At 40.6% G+C, this 13,650-nt stretch overlaps 1 protein-coding gene across 2 annotated transcripts in view; it reads left to right on the plus strand.

Moving 5' to 3' along the window:
• Positions 1-13,650, plus strand: part of LMNTD1 (lamin tail domain containing 1) — a 473,637-nt gene that overhangs the window by 300,146 nt on the left and 159,841 nt on the right. For both annotated transcript variants that reach the window (XR_010663881.1, XR_010663872.1), the window contains one exon: positions 2,705-3,801. The gene's annotated coding sequence lies outside the window, so the exon portion shown is untranslated. Of the gene's footprint in view, positions 1-2,704 lie in introns of those variants that run through there.

Here is a 13,650-nt window from a genome sequence, read left to right on the forward strand (position 1 = left end):
TGGTTCTTAATTTACTTAAAAATATAGAAGCCAAAGGATGTGATTTTCCTCAAATTTTTTTACCCCCAGTTTAGAACTTCTCTGAACCTTCATTCATTCTCTTTTCTTTCTTGCCTCGGTGGAAGAAATCTCTCTCTCTCCTTTCCAAGTTTTTATTCTCCCTCTGTGTCCCCATCCCACCCCATTCCACTTTTCCTGGAACATTGTCTTATAGACTACCCCCATTTCACATCTCATGTTGAAGGAAATGATATTTTTCTTTTTCTTCTTTTTGAGCCCAGTATTTATACACTCAATATAGAAAATTTGGAAGATACAGAAAAGAACAAAGATAAGTGCAAAAACCACCCACAATCTCATACGATAGAGAAAACCACATTTGATTTCTAATTAAAAAAAAAAAATTCTCTTGCTGCTGATTCCCTCCCCTCAGCCTGAAAATATGTTCAGTTCTTCTCTTATTTCTCCTCTTGGTTTTCCTATGTCAGTTAGTGGTGTTATCTTTTTAATCTTATTATCATTTATTTAGGCAGTGTAGGCAATAGAGAATCATCTTTGAGTTTTCAATTTCCTCAATTCAACATAAAATTCTACTGGTAATATTATATTGATTACTTACTTGTGTTAGGCCCACTGCTAAGTACGTTAGCTGTATTTTCCCAATCTTTCACTGCACCACATTATTCTTGTTTTACATGTAAGCAAGCAGAAACTTTGAGGTTCACAGCTAAGCAATGAAGTCAGAATTTGAACTCAAGCCTGTTTATTTCCAAAGTTTCTGTCATTTCAATTTGTCCTCTCCTGTCTTTTTCCACTGCTGTTGCTCTGGGCGAGTGCTAAGTAGCTTCAGTTGTGTCCGACTCTGTGACCCTATGAACTGTAGCCCGACAGGCTCCTCTGTTCGTGGGATTCTCTAGGCAAGAATACTGGAGTGGGTTGCCATGCCCTCCTCCAGAGGATCTTCTCAACCCAGGGATCGAACCCAGGTCTCCTGCAGCTTCTGCATTGGCAGGCGGGTTCTTCACCGTTAGCACCACCTGCTAAGCCCTACTGTTGCTCTAGCTCACATTATCCAATTCCCAAATAGCCAAATCACCTCATTAACAACACTTCCCAATCTTCGTTCACACTCATCATTGGAGATTAGTAGAGGTTTGGTACATTGAATTGCCCTGGTCCCATCAATTCCGTTGTATCTTTACCAAGAAGCAGTTGTTTTTTATCAGCAAGCCAATCAATGCACTTATACTGTTCATTTTGTTACAGCATTTAATTATATATTATGTAAACCAATGAAACCTTGAGTGTAAAAGAGAGTTGTTCCTATGAAAACTAAGTTGAGATTCTTTGGAAAGATGGTGAGAGTGAGTGGTCTGAAAGTATTATAATCCAAATTAGTATAGGAAAGGTGAACCAGACATGATTTGGAAAAGTTTGTAAACATATCTTTAAGATTCTGCACTCAAATTGCTTTTTGCTGCAATTTAAAGAAACAGAAGTTTGATGTGGCTCTTATAAGAAAAATGACACAAGTCTAATTAGCAGACACTCAGAGGAATGGCCTTGGCATTTTATTCTATTATACAATTGCTGAATGTGCTCATATATGTCTTAGGTTAAACTTTAATATCTAAGATAAGTGTGTATAACTTTTTTAAATTCCCTGCCTGTTAAACCAAGTAAATAAGTGTTAGTTGTTCAGTTGTGTCTGATTCTTTGCAACCCCATGGACTGTAGCCTGCCAGGCTCCTCTGTCCATGGAATTCTCCAGGCAAGAATACTGGAGTGGGTAGCCATTCCCTTCTCCCCGGTATCTTCTCGACCCAGGGATGGAACCTGAGTTTCTTGTGTCTCCTGCATTGACAGGTGGGTTCTTTACCAGCTGAGCCATAGAGAAGCCCTTTAATAGGTCATAGCATGTTAAAAAGAATTATTCCCTTTAGGGCTTGTCATTTTACATAGTCCTTCCATTCAAGAATAGTTCCCATTTTAATTCTAAAGCATGGCACAAATAAATCTATCACAAGAAAGAAACAGACTCATAGATATAGAGAACAGACTTGTGGCTACCAAAGGGGAGAGGGGAGGGAAAGTGATGGACTGGGAAGCTGGGGTTAGCAGATGTAAGCTATTATAAATAGAATGGATAAACATCAAGGTCCTGCTGAATAGCACAAGGAACTATATTCAATATCCTGTGATAAACCATGATGGAATTAAAACACACATATATATATATATGTCCATATATATATATATATGTCACCCTGGGGTGGGATGACTGCAAATTTATCCTAGGATAGTTCTCATCTTATTAAAACCTTTTAAAATGGGGGCCATTCTTGGAGAAGGAAATGGCAATCCACTCCAGTATTCTTGACTCGAGAATCCCATGAACAGAGGAGTCTGGCGGGTTACGGTACATGGGGTCACAAAGAGCTGGACATGACTGAGCAGCTAACATGAACACACACACCCTTGTCCCCAGGGTAAAGAAGAGAGTGGCCTTACCTGTGATTGGCCAGTGGCTGCAGGTGACTCTCCCTGCATCAGGAATGTCATTGTTTTCCTTACTCGCTACAGCCTGAAGATTTGGCTGCAAGGCTGGTGCTTATATAGAGAAGGAAGCTAATTACTTCATTTCGTTCTTCTGTTGGAACATTTTCCTACCCACTTACCAATAATCTTCCCTTTCCTTTCACAGCTCCTCTCTGAAGAGACCAACAATCGTGCATTCATCAGAAGAGCGCCAGTTGGAGCCCGGGAATAGACAACGGAAGGCTGGGACCAGGCGGGCTGGCTAGAGGTCAGGGTCCACCACCTGGGTGATTGGCTCCCAGTCTCTGCAAAGGGGGCTCTTAACAGAGGCGGATAGAAGCTTCCATTTAATTCCATGTGGTATAAAAATGTAATTGTTTCACCCATAAAGGCAGTCATGTTTCTATGACAATGGCTTTATTCAGGGCTTTCAAGAGTCATTACTACAAGTTCTTTTAGGGACTTAAAAGCAATTATTTTCTTGATCTGAAGCAAAAAAAGAATCAGAACACAAGACTCTCTTTTTTCATTTTTGTTTTCAATAAATAAGGAAAGACATCACCTGAGTGCTTTAATTATGAGCATCTTTGAGATGACAGTGGATGTGGGGCACTAAATTCATCTCTGACCTAAAATCATAGCACTTTAATAATTATTGATGCCCTTTCATGGAGAAATTAACAGCTCAATAAGGACAACTCATGGAAAATGCAGATAATAAACCAAGATGTTGGTCCTCTTATCTACCATCTGGCAACTCTATTAATTTATCTATTTGGCTGCATTGGGTCTTAGTTGTAGCATGGGAATTGTAGTTGCATCACTCAGGATCTTTTGCTGTGGTGTGCAGACTCTCTGGTTGTGGCTCGTGGACTGTGGCTCTGTGGCATACGGGATCTCTGTTCCCTGACCAGGATCGAACCTGTGTCGCCTGCATTGGAAGGTGGGTACTTGGTTGTTTTTTTTTTTTTGCAAGGTGGGTTCTTAACCATTCAACCACCAAGGAAGTCTCTGTCTGGCAACTCTTGATAATACAAAATGGCTGAAATTTCAAGAAAAGCCTCATCCAATCTAAGAGGGATTCTGTTTATTGTTTTAATTTTTTAAAAAAACATTTCCAGTATATATTTGTAAATTTAAGAGCAGACTTGCCATATATGGGATCTGATCAGCAGGGCTAAAATCGATGGGTGCTCTGGCCAACAACCCTTTGCCCTGGCTTCCTCTAATTCATGTGTATGGGCTAGTGGAAACTCAGTTTCAGAGTAAATAATAGAAAATTCACAAATAACCTAAATACTCAATCATAAGATACTAGCTGAAAAATACACATAAAATCATTAAATGAAATTATTAAAGTAATGTTATGTGTGTGTGTGTGCACTAAGTCGCTTCAGTCTTGTGTGACTCTTTGCCACCCTATGGACTGTAGCCATGGTATATATGTATATAGCTACATGAAAAAGCAGGTTAAAAATAAGTATAATATATAGCTCTATTTTTGAGAAATATATGTAAACATACAGAAATACAAACATATGCTATATATGTGTGTATGTACACACACACACACACATGCAGTCTATATATTATCTATTCAGGAAAAAAAAATTGGAAGACTACACACCAAAATGTTGACTATAGTTATCTTCATCTGATAAGTTTATTTATTTATTTATTTTTGGCTGCACTGGATCTTCATCGCTCTGCACTCACTTTCTCTGGTTGTGGTGAGCAGGGGCTCCTCTCTAGTTGCAGGTCACAGGCTTCTCGTTGTGGTGGCCTCTTTTGTTGCAGAGTGTTGGCTTTTGGGCATGCAGGCTTCAGTAGTTGCAGTTTGTGGGCTCCAGAGTGCAGGCTCAGAAGCTGTGGCACATGGGCCCAGTTGATTCACCCCATGTGGGATCTAGTTCCCTGACCAGGGATCAAACTCATGTCCCCTGCATTTGTAGGTGGATTCCTAACCACTGGACAATCAGGGAAATCCCCATCTGAAAAGTTTTTGAGTGACTTGACTCTTTTCTTCTGCTGAAGAAAGTGTACTAACTTCTTTGTGTGTGTGTGTATAAGAGAGAAAGAGATAGATTGCTATTTTTTATGTGATTAAAAAAGAGTTAAAACCGTAAATAATGGATTGGGGCTTAAAAATAATTAATAATAGTTACTTTAAAAGAGGTATTTGTGAACTAGAAACCTGAAATATATTGAAAACCACCTAGACAAGTTAAAAAGAAAATCTAAACATTCTGAGGACAAAATATTATTGACTCATTTGCCAGTTTTCCAACAGTAGTAACTATGGCTTTATAACAACATATTCATAAAGCCAAAATTAGGTGTTAAAGTGAATCATCGATTTAGAAAGGTAATTATAAAGTAATCCAACCTCACATGTTGATTGCATTCAACAATCCCATTCAGAAGAGCAATATTATATTCCCTTTACTCTAAGCCATTTGTTACTGAAAAAATGAATGAAAAGTGAAGAAAGCGTTAGTCGCTCAGTTGTGTCCGACTCTTTTCAAATGGACTTTAGCCACCAGGCTCCTCTGTCCTTGGAATGCTCCAGGCAAGAATACTGGCTACTCTTGAAAATACAAAATGCAGTGGGTAGTCATTCCCTTTTCCAGGGGATCTTCCTGACCCAGGGATTGAACCTAGGTGTCCTGCATTTCTGGCAGATTCTTTACCATCTGAGCTATCAAGGAAGCCCAAGCCATTTGTTACTACAACAGTCAAAAGATACAGTATATAAAGGAATTATACATTTTGGACTCTGAATTAGTTTATTAGGAAAATGTGGGAAAAGAGGTGGGTTTAGATGTGGTTTTCTTTCCCTGATTTCTCCCCTTGGAAGAATTATATTCTGGTTAATCCTCAAGGTAAGAGGCCAAGGCTAATATTTATCAACACATGTTAGAGTATCTATCAGGAACCATATTGGTACATTTAACATTCACAACAATCCTGTAAGATATAGGTGTTTGCCATTTAAGAGACCAAGGCTCAGAGAAATGTCCTAACTTCATGGTCACACAGCCAGTAAGGTGGTGGTACCAAGATTCATATGGGGCCTTTCTGACCCCGTAGACTCTGCTATTTCCAATTAGGCCACAGTTCTAACATTACATGGTGATAGATTGCATGGTTTTTCAGTATTATTCAATCTCACCTTTCCTATAAGAAGATTATACATCCTGTCCCATTGCCTTTGGGTCTGGCCATGTGGCCTGCTTTGACCACTGGAATGTAAGCAGATAAGATGAACACTACATACTTTTAAGAGGCATCGTGGGTTTCTGTCTACCTTGCTTGCTGTTTTCCCTCTGTCATATGAATGTCCCAAATAGAGAACCTTCTTCAATATGGGTCCCAGAATGTGAAGGCACCTGGAGCAGAGCCAAGCAGTTTCTAGGAGCTGCCAGCACAGAACTGCCAAAATATGAGTAAGTGTGTACTCGTTTTCTGTTGCTGCAAACAAATTAACACAAACTTAGCACCTTAAAACCACAGTGTATCATCTCCCAGTTTCTATAGATGTGTGGGCACGGTGCTCCTAGATACCCTGCTCAGCATCTCACTGGGCTGAGATCAAGGCGTCAGCTGCTATTCTCATTTAGGATTTGAAGTTCTCTTCAAAGCTCACTGGTTATTGGCAAATTTGTCTCCTTATGATCATAGGACTTAGGTTCTGTTTTCTCACTGGCTATGGGCCAGGGCTTGGCCTCAGTTCCTAAGGGCTCTTCTCTGGCCTTTTTGGTATGGCATCTTTCGTCCTCGGGCTAATAATGGCACATTGAATCTGCACCCTGGCAAGTCTCTGACCAGAAAACACTCTGCTTTTAAAGGGCTCACGTAGTTAAGGGGATCAAACCAGTCAATCCTAAAGGAAATCAACCCTGAATATATTGGAAGGACTGATGCTAAAGCTGAAGCTCCAATACTTTGGCCACCTGATGCGGAGAGCTGACTCATTAGAAAAGACCCTGATGCCTTGGAAGATTGAAGGCAGAAGGAGAAGGGGATGACAGAGAACAAAATGGTTAGATGGCATCACTGACCCAGTGGACATGATTTGAGCAAGCTCCAGGAGATGGTGAAGGACAGGGAAGCCTGGCACACTGCAGTCCATAGTATTGCAAAGAGTCGGACACGACTGAGCAACTGAACAAGAGCAACAATTAGGTTAGGTCTACCTTGATAATCTTATCTTCAAGTCAACTGATTCATAAAGAGGAGGTGCCGAGGAAGATAGCAGGACTTGAGCCTGTGCACTGCTGGCTCCATAAGGCGGTCCCCATGACACTCCTGGGGACCCTGGGCAGAGTGGGAAGGAGCTGGGCAGGAAGAGCCAGGGCCAGGACAGGAGCAGGACAGGACAGACAGACAGGTGCACACGTGGGGGCTGGACCAGAGGGCAAGGAGCCCAGCGGGACCTGCAGAATCCCTTTGCCGTGTAAGGTAACATCATCACAGGAGTAACACCAAGGGATAGAGATCATGGGGACATTCTTAGAATTGTGCATACCACAGAGAGAAAACTGTTTGTGTTGAAAGCCACAGAAATTTTGAAAGATTGATTTTTACTGCTTCATAAGTGACTAATGCAACTGGCTACCTGAAATTGTGTGTCTGTGCATATAGAAAAGGACACAGATCTAAGGGGCAGCTCAGTGAACTTTCACAAAATGAACACACCTCTACAACCACCACCCAGATCAAACAAAAGCAAAGCAAATAGACAAAACCCAAAAAATGATTAACAACACAGAAACCCCTTTGCATTTCCTAGACGCTAAAATAACCACGATCCTATCTTCTAACACCATAGGTTATTTCTGCCTGCTTTTGAAATCATAGACATGGTCTCTGGCTTCCTCCTTTCAATACTACATCTTTGAATTTCATTCCCTTTGTTGAGTGCAGTTTTAGTTCCCTCCCTGTATTATATTTCATTATGTGGATTTCCACAATTTGTTTTTACATTCTTCAGTTGTTGACAGGCATTTGGTTAGTCTCCAGTTTTTAGTTGTTACCAATCATGCTACCCAAACTGTTTATGCTGAGATTCTTTCTCTCCCTGTCCCTCTTCCTGCCCCCCCTCCCCTTTTTCTTCCCTTCCTTCCTTTCTTTCTTTCCTTCCTTTTATATCTCTTTGTTTTTCTTTCTTCCAGATGTCTTTATATCTTAGATCTAATCTTCTTTCTCCCCAAAAAGGAGAGAATCCAATTTCCTATTGTCAATACCTTTCAAAGTTATTGGCAGTTTAAGAAACCCCTCTCTGAAAGATTGTTTGGAAAACCACAGTGCATGGATTCAGACCAAGAATGTAGGGAAATGCAGGAGGGGTAAGTAACAAGGTTTCACACCCTTGGTTTATCTCAGGGCAGAAACTGCCTAGGGGAGACTAAGATCATTTCACCGTTACTCTGAGTGGAGCCATGCAGTGTAATGGGAAACCAGGTAGACCAGAGGCTCCGTTAAGGGCTCCAAATCGGTTCCTTTTTCTAGCTGACGACCTCGGCAAGATTATCTCTTTGAGATTCCGTTCCTCCATCTGTCATGGAGACAGTGATAACTTTCCATCCAGATGTTTCCATTCCCTTCATACTTATACCCCTTATTCAGAAAACAACAACACATTTTGCCCCGGGCCCATTGCACCAGCTGTTTTCTGATCTTCTCTGCCTTATGTCCCAGAAAACCAGCCTCTGTCGACTGTATCACCTGGTTCTGTTACTGTTTTGCTCTGAACTGGGTTCAGCCAGTGGAAGGCACTGGCAAGGCATTGGAGGGAAAGAAGGGAAAGAGGTTGGGTGATTCTCTTGCACACACACTGCTTGCTCCCTGCCCCACTGTTGTTCTGGGGTCCCCTCAGGCCACAACACCTTTGTCCCTCTTCTACGTTTTTTTTTTTAATTAAAAAATTGTTTTAAGATTTGCCATGTATTTTATTTTTTGATTGCTTTTTATTGGAGTTTAGTTGATTTTGTGCAAACTCCAGGAGATGGTGAAGGACAGGGAAGCCAGGCATGCTGCAGTCCATGGGGTCACAAAGAGTCGGACACGACTGAGCGACTGAACACAGTAGCTGAGTTACAATGTGGTGATAGTTTTTGCCATGCAACAGCGTGAATCAGTTTGACATATACATGTATCCGCTCCTTTTAGATTCTCTTCCCATATAGGTCATCACAGAGTATTGAGCAGAGGTCACTGTACTGTGCAGCAGGGCCTTAATTTATACATAGCAGTGTTTATGTGTCAATCCCAATCTCCCATTTTATTCCTCCCCCTCCCTTAACTCCCTGCTAACCATAAAGTTGTTTTCCATGTCTGTGACTCTATTTGTGTTTTGTAAATATGTTCTTTTGTACCAAGTTTTTTTTTTTTTTTTTAGATTCCACATATAAGTGATACTGTATATTTGTCTTTCTCTGTCTGACTTACTTCAACAATCTCGAGATCCATCCATATTGCTTCAAGTGGAATTATTTCATTCTTTTTTATGCCCAAGTAATATTCCATTGTATGCTAAGTTGCTTTAGTCCTGTCCAGCTCTGTGTGACCGCCAGGATCTTCTGTCTGTGGAATTCTCCAGGCAAGAATACTAGAGTGAGTTGCCACTGCCCCCCTCCAGGGAATCTTCTGGACCCAAGGATCGAACCCACATCTCTTATGTCTCCTGCATTGTCATGTGGGTTTTTTACCCCCAGGACCACCTGGGAAATCCAGTTCAGTTCAGTCACTCAGTTGTGTCCAACTCTTTACAACACCATGGACTGCAGCACACCGGCCTTCCCTGTCCATCAAAAACTCCCGGAGCTTACTCAAACTCATGTCTATCGAGTTGGTGATGCCATCCAACCATCTCATCCTCTTTCGTCCCCTTCTCCTCCCACCTTCAGTCTTTCCCAGCATCAGGGTCTTTTCCAATGAGTCAATTCTTAGCATCAGGTAGCCAAAGGATTGGAGTTTCAGCTTCAGTATCAGTCCTTCCAATGAATATTCAGGATTGATTTCCTTTAGGATGGACTGGTTGGATCTCCTTGCTGTCCAAGAGACTCTCAAGAGTCTTCTGCAACAACACAGTTCAGAAGCATCAGTTCTTCAGTGCTCAGCTTTCTTTATAGTCCAACTCTCACATCTGTACATGACTATTAGAAAAACCATAGCTTTGACTAGATGGACCTTTATTAATATTCCATTATATGGGTGTATGTATTTGGGTTTCCCTGGTGACTCAGACAGTAAAGTATCTGCCTGCAATGCGGGAGACCGGGGTTCAATCCTTAAGTTGGGAAGATCCCCTGGGGAAAGGAGTAGCAACCCACTCCAGTATTCTTGCCTGGAGATTTCCATGGACAGAGGAACTTGGTTGGTTACAGTCCATGGAGTCATGAAGAATCAGACACGACTGAGCAACTAACACATACACACACACATATCATCTATAATATACAATATATTATAATATTATATATATATATATATATATATCTTCTTTATATAAAGATATGCCAAATCTTCTTTGTCATCCTTCTGTTGATGGATATTTGGGTTGCTTACATGGCCTGATTATTATAAACAGTGCTGCAGTGAACACTGGAGTGTATGTATCTTTTTGAATTATGATTTTCTCCAGATATATGCCTAGGAGTGGAATTGCTGGATCATAAGTTAGCTCTAATTTTAGTTTTTTTTAGTCTTTCTTCTACTTTAAAAGTGATTGTGATTTCTCATTCATTGATGTTCCACCATCCTTTGCTCCTTAACCCAGTCCTTATCTCTGTAAACAGTCCCTTTATTGTACTGTTAGGCTTAAGCCCTTTGAAGTGGATACTTGCGATGTCCCTGATACTGGAGGAAGGAGCCCTATCATATTGTCAAACATGATGGGGAACTGGAAATAGTATCAAAAGCTGGGAGCCAAAGAAAACCAGGGATTTAAAGAACCAGAGAGATGAGATAGAGGAATGATGAATCATAGAGTCATATGAGCAGTTTCTGCAGTCTCTCTTAAGTTCTTTCCCTCCGTGGCATTTAACTTCTGTGAGTTAATATAACTACTTAATCTAGAGGTGAGGAAACTACGCCTTCGAGTGGTTAAGTAATTTCTTGACATCATTCTTTCGTAACTGACAGAGCTAAGATTTGAATCCATGACATTTTACCTCCCAAACATCTGCTCTTAAGCAAAACAGAAATTTACTTTCTATTGCAGAAACAAGAGCTGTGGTTGACTGCTAGCTCTACATACTTTCAAGACTTAGTATGCAGCATAACTGTGTCTTGAAGACACAGAAATGGGACAGATAACTTGAAGATACTTAGCAAGTTTATGCAAGTGTTAATGAGTACAGAGTTGGAAGGTCATGATGAGAACAGCTGGCATCTCTTCTCCGTCACTTCCTGGTCCCCAAGCTGTGACAACTCCTCATTGACCCCAAAACAAAATGCAGCCTCCTTTGCTTGCCCTTTAGGGTTTTCTCCAATCAGACTGCATCTCTCTTTGGGGATGACCTCCTGCCCATCACATACTCAACTTGCTCTGATCAAACTGACATACTCTTTGTGGTTCACTTGTTTCTTCATCAAGTTGCCTTCTCTCTATTTTTCTTCTTTGAAATTCTCTTAAGCCTTTTTGTCCCACTTAAAAGCAACTTCCTCCAGACAGATATTTTCTTATCACCTCACTCCTCTGAACATTGACAGCTTTGTTTACGCTACTTTCTCTGCACATTTATGCTACTTGGACTTCTAGTTGTCTACATTCATCTCTCTTAGACATTAGGAGCTTAGAGGATGAGGAACACTAAGATGAGGAAAACAGAACCCCTACCCACAAGGTGGTAAGAACACAAAGAACTATAAACACCAATGCCTCTGTGTATTGGGGGATTTTACTTTAGGCCACTGATAAGGATATGTAAAAGAGTTAATGTTCATATATAGCTGAGGGAGTCAGGGAAGGTTTCTTGGATAGAAATACATTTGGTATATTCCTGGAGCTCTGGTTGGGCTCTCCGCCATCACAAGTTGGGGAGGACATTCTTGGGAGAGACAAAGTGTTGCTTCCCTTGTGCATCCCAGTATCTCTGATGATTAATGAACCTAGTAGCAGTGTCTACGATTTACTGAGTGCTTAGTAGATGCCAGGCATTGTGTTGCATGCTTTTTGTACATTATTTCATCTAATTCTCATGAGAGCAGCCCTGTTTTACAGATGTGAAAAACCAAGGCTTAAAGAGATTTGCTAATTTGTCCAAAGTGGCCCAGTTAGTAAGAGGCAGAATGAAATCTTATACCTGTATTTAACTGATTAGAAAAGTCCAAAAGATGACATATGAGGCCACATTGCCTTTCTTGTTACAACTTGATATGATATATAATCCTTATTTATGAATCTACCACCAATATTACAGAGAAAATTCAAATCCTCAAAGAATCATATGAAGCCAACATAATCCTCACATAATATTTATAAACTGACAGATTTTAAGGAATCTAATTATTTACAAGGTGTCTCTGATGGTTTTTCTTTGAGAGTTCTACATTTTTAAAAATAATATTTCAAAACAATGTTCCATTTACCTTCTTTAGATTGATGCATTAAAATTACACCTCTTTAATCTGTGCTACCTAATTAATTCCAAAATGTCTTTGGTTTTCTCTTGAAGTATTTTCTAAAAATAAAATATGGTCCCACAGTAATTATGTTAGTCACCATTCAAATCATGGTCTCTATTTAAATTCAAAACTGTATCTAGTAAGTTTTAAAAAAACTTGGTCTTTGATATTTTTATCAGGATAAAAACTGTCACAGTGCCTTCCAAATCTACGAATGAAATTAAATTTGGAGTTTTGAAACTGCCATGCCTTATAGGATATGGGTGATGTTACCAAAATCAGTGAGAGTGCATTTTCCAGATGCTCAAGCAATGCACATTAGCATTGGAGTTTCCTGGGTGCAAGTTATAAACTAGTACAAGCTGAGAAAGAAATCTCAGTATTTTTTTTCATAATTCATAAAACCCCTTTGCCCTGCTGTTATGAAATGTTTCTGTGCCCTGCGTGAGAACAGTAATGAATTTTCATATTAACAAAATATGACTGCACATCAAGATGTTGACAAGTATGTGACTCAAAGTCTTCAACCCCAGGATGAATTAAGGGGCAGCCTCCATATTGCACTCTTTTAGAAATAGAGCACCAAGGTCAGTGAACTTAAGGACAGATTGCTAGCAAAATCTGCTAAAGAAGTGAGAGAGAAGGAGAAGGAAGCCTTCCAGGGGTACATTGTTTTCTACCAATAGGCAGAAGAATGGCAGATGTTCACAGGTGTGGCTCCACCAAATACAGTGCTCTTTCTCAGGCCTCTCATTGGATGCCTCACATTGGTTTAGAGAAGCAGCTTTGGAGAACTATAGGAAATGTTAAAGCTTTACTAGAGACTCCAGTGCTAAAGATTTGGGGGAAGACGTCACATCTGAAAGACATTAAATTTGGAACTGTTGGGTTTTGGTTCTGTTTAGTAGAACTAACAGTTACCAGAAACAAGAGGACAGAGGAAAATGGAATTGGTGCAATTTTATCGAATCATTGTTGTATGCATGCATCAACATATGAACTTTTGGGCAATTAACAAACAGTATGGGCTTCCCTGGTAGCTCAGCTGGTGAAGAATCCACCTGCAATGAAGGAGACCCCAGCTGAATTTCTGGGTGGGGAAGATCTGCTGGAGAAGGGATAGGCTACCCACTCCAGTATTCTTGGGCTTCCCTGGTGGCTCAGCTGGTAAAGAATCTGCCTGGCGTGCCGGAGACTTGGGTTGGATCCCTGGGTTGGGAAGATCCCCTGGAGAAGGGAAAGGCTACCCACTCCAGTATTCTGGCCTGGAGAAGTTCATGGACTGTATATCCCAGGTGATCACAAACAGTCAGGCTCGACTGAGCAACTTTCACCTTCCAGATCACATATTCTTGTTAAGATATGTAGAGGGCTTAAAACATCTCCCAGAATGATCACAATTGTCTATTGTTATGCTTGGCAGGAACTGGACTATAATATAGGTAGAAGTTTGATTTGTTTAAACTATTTTTCACTCCCTAG

Source organism: Muntiacus reevesi, chromosome 1, assembly GCF_963930625.1.
Source record: "Muntiacus reevesi chromosome 1, mMunRee1.1, whole genome shotgun sequence".
In the NCBI taxonomy this organism is placed as follows: Eukaryota; Metazoa; Chordata; class Mammalia; order Artiodactyla; family Cervidae; genus Muntiacus; species Muntiacus reevesi.